This window comes from Geospiza fortis, unplaced genomic scaffold, assembly GCF_000277835.1.
Source record: "Geospiza fortis unplaced genomic scaffold, GeoFor_1.0 scaffold195, whole genome shotgun sequence".
NCBI lineage: Eukaryota > Metazoa > Chordata > Aves > Passeriformes > Thraupidae > Geospiza > Geospiza fortis.
Window position 1 is genome coordinate 6,898,070 of NW_005054324.1, and position 7,570 is coordinate 6,905,639.

Consider the following 7,570-nt stretch of genomic DNA (forward strand, 5'->3'; position numbering starts at 1 on the left):
CATTCCTGAGACACCACAGTAGTGCTCTATGTGCAAATGCTGAATTCCACAATTAGTCTGTAAACAATAGAGATGTGGGCTAAATGGAGAGATTTGCCAAATTTGCTGAGGTAAGGGTTGCTAGAAACAAACAGGAGTAAATATAAATGCTCTGGTATGTGAACACCTACAACAACAATTATCCACTCCCTCCCAAGTTTAGCAGGTTGAGTTCCCACATTATAATGCTCTTAGTTTTGGGAGAAAGCCAGGTATCAAATTCTGTTCTAGAGAGGAAAGAAGGAGACTAAACCACTTAGTGTCTGAGATACTGCATTAAGAATTGTACAATGTCATTCTATATAAAGATACACAGCCAAATGCTGCACAACACAAACTTGATCTCATCTTCCTTTCCTTTCAAAGGCAAAGCATACAACTGCATCTACCTACATAGATATGCAGGGTGTTGAAATGAGCAGCTTGAGAGTAAAATCATGGACACATTGGAAGAAAATATGAATTTTATTTAAAAAAATGAGGAGAATACAGATATTGATTATATTAGAAAACTTTAGAAATAGTGTATATACCAGGAAAATATATATATATATATTAAGTACAGTTATTTAGCATTCAGTTATTTTAACTTATCTAAGTGGCTGTAATAATGCACCCAAAATAAGATGGTTATAATGACCTTTATGATATCATGACAAAACCAGTTTTTCTCCCATACCCTATCAGATTGAACAATTTGAGGAAAGAATTCAACAAGATTTTGCAACACTCAATTTTAATCCCTTAGAAATATGAACATCGCTTTCCTTTATTATTAAATGAAAACATATTCTAAGCCTCCAACCTTAATGTAAATTCTTTTCAAATTTCCTTTTGGTAGTTATGAAGTACCCTAGAAAATGTGGGATCACAAAACAACCCTGTTCTACATAGGAGGCTTTCTGACACCATAGTGACAGCAATAACACAAACTCAAAGTAAGTAGATCATTGTTTATTTTCTCCTTCAGTTTCCCATTTGTGTTCCTTGTGGGAAATTTATGTCATTAAAAGCAGAGCAAGGCATAAGAAGCATAGAACACTAGTGGGAATTTTTATTGCATATCCATTCCAAAAAAGCATTAAAATTATTTTTACCTCAATAATTTTTTTTGCCTAAATAGCTATTTTACTTTTTTTTTTAATCCAGTGTCTCCTTTTTTCTAGGATTGTTAATGTTAAGTCTCTTACACACAAGTTTTGTGATAGCCAAAAACCAGCTTTCCAAGAGATCTAAATCCAGTGTCTGAGCTGTTACACACAGAGCCTGAAGCTCCTGGTGAGACCTCACAGCACTTATATACAAATGTGTACCAGGAGTCAATCCAGCAAAATATCTGTCTATCCAAATAACTGTGACAAGGAACACCAGCCTTTGAATCAGGACTCTGCTTTCTGTTAAGTATATTTTTATGTGGTAGGAAAATGATCTCTAGATCTTAGGGGAAAAAAAAAAAAGATGCTACTGAACTCAGACCTCACAAGGAGATCAAGACCCAAGAAGATGATATTTGATCTTGCACATACTTTTCTCCAACTTCCCATGGCCTTCTGCTGCAGGAAGTGCTTGTATTCAAATCAGCAGGACTTCACACATGCTTAAAGACAGGCATGTGCACAATGGCTTTCTGAGCTTGAGGCCATCCTTTAAATTTTTATTAAATAAGAGAAGCTTGTAATCTGATGTTAGACAGTGGCCCAGACCTCAAGGACTTCTCAGCTTTTACTCAGTCAGTGACTGTTTGACTGACGACCTTAGGGTTTGGCAAGCCTGATATTTTCAAAAAAACTTCCTGTAAGTATGTCAAAGCTGATATGTCCTCTGGTTCCACTAAGATGATGGCCCTGAAGGCAAGAGCAGTAAATCAGTTGCAGATTAGAGCCAGGTTCACTTATTTGACATACAAAACCTGTTCCTAATATAAATGGATGGGAAAAATGCATACGGTATGACAGAAGTAAATAAAGTTCTTCCCCAGTACCAATAACTGCAACATAAATTTATCATTAATGTAAGGTGAGCAATACTCCCACTGTATTCCAATTCAACTTTAAATACTCATAACCCACAAAATTACTAAACAGCATACCCTTCCCTTCCCTTCCCTTCCCTTCCCTTCATTTTTTAAATGGTGACAAGAAAACTTTCTCCAATAAGCTACTTGTTACTCGTGTTTATGACTAAAAATATGCTTAATTAAAGTCAATATCAAGAATAACTAATGTTCTTTAGCACTTTGGAGACCAGAAAATATAATTCTATCAAGATATGAAATACACAATTATTTGTGTATGTATTGGGTAAGATAGCTTACGCTCCCACACACCTTTTTCCTCTCTTCTGCTATTAGTTTCAAAATCATTTTTAAGTGCTTTCTGCATCTGAATAAATTGTACCAGAACTGTCATTTGAATAATGCATAGCTTCCTACAGAAACTAAAAATATTTATTTAAATCATGAAACAAACAAACAAAATAAAAGGATTTTAAGTGGCTGGAGGCTGTCCTGCAAATTGCTGGAACTGATTCCTTACCCTTATATATTTCCAGATCTTTGGCCAATACTTTTCATGTCTAGCACCATACAGACATCTCAGCCTTCAGCCTTCCCATGCCCCTACTTCCTAGAGTCTTGCCACGATGGGAACACCTGCTCTGATCAGACAGGTTCTGTTTTGAATTCATTCTCCAGTTCACTTCTACGCAAGCAAGACAGTACTTCACAATACTGCTTAAACTCATATGCATTCCTGTGTACCTGTCTCCTTCACTGAAACAAATAACAAAGGTACTTAACAACACACCTCACTTGAATGTGGTAATTCCAAAACCTTAGGTGGGCCAGGCGTGGAAAGGAGAAGAGGAAAAAAAAGATACAAATAATTCACCTGTTCAGGTTAAATCTCTGGGTTCTGAGAGGGGTGTTTCCTCTTGCTTGTTTGCAGGAAACTCCAGCACTTGTTAGGACAGCTTAGAGAAATCTCACAGCTTGTTGTTTCAAATAATGAATTTAGAAAATAAATCTCAGATTCTTGTGCTAGGAAAAAAACCTGACTGAACAAGATAAAGACCTCCCTACATATTGTACATGGCTAGGTCCAAGCCCTCGGATGCCCCCTTTCCCTCCCATTTCCTCCTGCTCCCCATGGGGATACAGGGGTGCCTGGGACCTCTCCCCTCTGTGCCTGGTCTGGCAGGATTACATAGCAAATGGAGGAGGATATAAGAGCACAAACACGTGCCTCCTCTGAAAATTTGAATAGACCCTATGAGGCTTATTTCCCCATGAGTGAATTGCAATCAGATCTGAGTTTCATAATTCAAATTACAGCTTATACAACAGGCATGCAGTCTGAGATGGTGGACTGAGGTTTTACAGTAAGGGGACATGTAATATGTTATCAAGAGATTAACACAGAAATCCCCCCCCCCCTTCCCCCACCCTTTTTTTTTGCAATAAGGTCTCAAACTATCAAAACCTTTCCATTGTTACAACTTCAAGTAACACAATCACTTCACATTTCTTAACTAATGAACTGCACTCCTCTCCTTCCTTTTCTCTCCCCCTTCTCAGAAACGCAATGACATCAAGAGATTATGCTTAGTTCAAACAAGTCAGAGAGATACAAACATTCCTGAAAATATATTAATTCCTTCCTGCTCAACAGATTAGTAGCATTTGATTTGACATGACTATAAGTTTACACACTTCAAAGAATTTTTAAAGTAATACCTTCTAAAAAAGGAATGAATAAAAAAATGTTCTTGCACATTCCACATGACTAAATGATGGATGTTTTTTTCAGTATTCACAATCTATTTTCATGCCTTGGTGCGAACAGTCGTGAACAAAAATCAACTCCAGTATTGTAACATTAATGGGGAACAGTCTGGCCTCCACCCAACCCTGAAGATAATTATGCTAAAACAATAGTGATGAGCATCCAGCTAACTAGCTATAACAAGGAAAGACTGCTGCTGCCATTCATCAAAAAGGCCATTGGGATAATGAGGAGAGATGGCTACTGACATATTTCAGCAGGGGAGGCCATCCTGCTGGGAGTTTCTTTCATAATGCCAAATTCTATCCATTCAAAAAGTAAACATCATGCTCTCTTTGGTTTGTTGGGTGATCTTGGGAGCAGAGACAGAAGTCATACAGTACTGACCAAGTTGGAATGAAGAGCTGGAAGAGACACAGAAGGAGAAAAGAAAAAATATTCTGTGGTATATGTATAATTGTAATCTTCAGTCTCCTGAAAGGACTAATCCTAATTATGAGCAACATGGCTGCTGTCAGTCAGGAAGAGCAAATCCCTTGCTTTCTGTTAGAAGCTACTAATCTGATTATTGATTTACAATTCTGGAGATAGTTGAAGAATGTGCATCTCAAAGAATCTGAATATCTTGACTGGATAGACAGTAAAACCGATGCTTAGAATAAGTGTTTTGCTTTAACTAAATAAAATAGCAGATAAACCCTAGTTTCCAAACATATTTAGACTAGCAAACAATTGTGTGAATAAAACAGAGTGAATGTTAACTAATATGTCTGGTTTTGTAAGTAGTGTCTAATAGACACCTCATCACAGTAGAGATCACAGATGACTTTCTAAAGTAACAAGAAGGAAGATAAAATAGCGATGGGCTTTTCAAGTAAAGAATAGTACAAATGTGTTGTACTGTCTTGTGTTTCCTGTCTGAAGGCCACTTTTCCCATTTAAAACTGGTATTTTCTGTGATAGTAAGGAAATATATTTTAATTTGTCTGTGAAAAATATGCTTTAAAAAAAGTGGTTTTCATACAAAAAAAGGAAGCAAAGGAAATATATGTCCTACTTTTCAGTGACTTGCCTGAAACAGAGTTGCTTTCCAGAATAACAAGCAAGGACCACATTCAAAATTTCTAGTTGCTGAAGACAGTGAAAATCTCAGCGCAGCTTCAGCCCCTCTACTTCTAGGATGTCAGGGTCCTCTCTTTCACTGGCTCCTCACACAAGGGTGGATATACTTACTTCCTTAAAAAGGTCACTTAGAAATCCATGACTATATGGCAAAGAAGATATTAAGATAATAGAAAAAGAAAGATACCTGGAGGAAAAGGAAATTTAGTGGGATGTTTCTAAAAGAAAATGTGAGCCCAGTGAACCTAATCTCCATGGGTTTCTTCTACAGTCTTCAGAAGGTAAGAACCTCCTCCGCTGAAGTTTTTCAGTGGGATTTTGGCAACTTGTTCTGGAAGGACCTATCTTTCTCCACAGGCTCTATAAAAATTTTACTTATTATAAAAATCTGGCTCTATAAAAAATGAGACTTATGGAACTTGTCTTCAGTAGGCTAAAATTCATCTCTTGTCATACTCTGTACAATGAACCCACTCAAAAATGACTGTGTTAAGGAAGCATCTATTCTCCTTCATTTCAAAAGAATCAGTTTCAGAGAAGCATTTTGGGATGCTAGAACTTATAGATGAAAATTAGAAATCCTTCCGAGGGCAAAATTGTTTTTTGGATTGTGCTAGACCATGGTGTCAAAAAGGGTTTGTATTCCTTCCCTAGAATTCAAATAAGCACATGTTTTTCCAGTACTGATAAAGCAAGTCATAGAATCATAGAATACCCTGAGCTGGAAGGGACCAGGAGGGATCATCAAAATTCAGCTCCTGACCCTACACAGGACCATCCCAAGAATCACACCTTTTAAGGCATTACACTGTCAAGAAATAGAGTATGATATGTAAACATGTAAAACATATAAGAAGCAACTAATAATTCTAAAATTGAAACAACTTTTCATACATGTAACTGTGTTCAGTTGCATTAATTGGATTCTGTCACAGAGCTGTGTGTTTCTACTGAACTTTCTCTGTTCATGCTGAAGCCATTGCAAGAGGCTGATCACAATGTACTTGGTTTCTTTGAGGTGTTTGAAGACAGGAGAGAGCACCAAGCTTGCTGAGTACCATTAGACAGCAGATTAATAATGTTATACCTTGGGTAAAAACTGTTTATTGAAACCAGGTACAAACAGACTTGTTTTGGCACAGCATGGGGTTTGCTGTGTACATTTCTAAGTTGATGAACTCTGCAAAAGACAAGCTGTTAAAATTGTTTACACTGTGTATTCCTTGTACTGATCTATGACTTAGCACTATGTGAAAAATGAAGAAATAGAGAAGGAAAGATTATTTGCCTTTCTTTGTGCAATACATGATCATGACTAATTTGATACTAGAACTGGAATCAAAGGAGCTTAGTAAAAGGTTCCATATCTAATTCTTTCCCACGTTCAGTCTTACCTTGATCTCTGAAATGTATTCATTCTCTCCTTAGGGCATGAATACCTGCTATTTACATGTCTGTATTTTTGTAGGAGAGGCAAATGAGGGCAAAACTTCTCAACAACAAAGTTCCACAGTGAAGATACATAATTTCATATTTCTAGCCATACTGAACTCTGGGAAAATAAAATTCACTGCAGCTATGTGTAAGTAGTCACAGAAGTACATATTGTCTCAAAACCCAGGCATGCAGCATAATTTTACTATAATAAAGTTTACTGTCCATAATATTTGGAGCCAGTAACAATAACTTTTCTACTGCAGTCATGGTCTTTTGGACTTTATAACATTCAAATAGAAAACTAACAAACCCCTCACATTTCTCTTTGCACTAATGACAAAAGAACAGGGTGGTGCCATTTTGGCAGCACTGCTGGATTGCACTGATCTCTGTCATTTTTGGCAAATAATGAATCAACTTGGCCCCTCTGAAAATCTCATGTGAGGTTAGAGATATGCTATTAGTGTAGAGCTAAAAAATACTGCTGTGGTGTTTACAGAAAGCCCTCACTCAGATTATTCTATTTGAAGTCAATTAGAAGACTCCTCTGATCTTACTGGCATGGGTTCTCACAGCAAATACTAGACAGTTGTTATCACTAGCACTGAAGAATGCAGCTATCCTGGGAGAATGCAAAGGCTTGTTTTAGGAGCTATTCACTATCTCAGCTGATGCTCATTGCATATATGTCTGTTTTGCAAAGTCAGATCAAAATCATTGCCTCTAACCATTGTGCAGGCAAGCAAAGGTTGTCAAGGACCTGCCAGTTTTCACAGGACAATTCACATATCTGCTGGGCATTGTGGTTCCACACAGTGTTATTCATTTCTAGTATAGCTTCTGAAACATTAACAGAGCCCAGCACACCACTGCTTTGAAGAAAACACCAACTCAAGAACAGAAAGAAAATGCAGAAATTTTTTTTATTCATTTTTATTTTGCTTTTTTCATTTGCTTTCATTGCTCCTACAACCTCATTTATGAACTGTTTTCGGTCCACTTTGGTGATATTGAAAAGCACTTAACTGTAAAACTTTCACTTATACTAGTCTTCCAAACCAAAACCAGGTTGCATAACATATCTGCATCTCTCTCTCGCTATATAAATACAGTAAAATATCATTTGCAAAGTCACCACATCTGGCACATGCTTGACACACAGAAGAGGACAATATTAAGATCTTCCATAC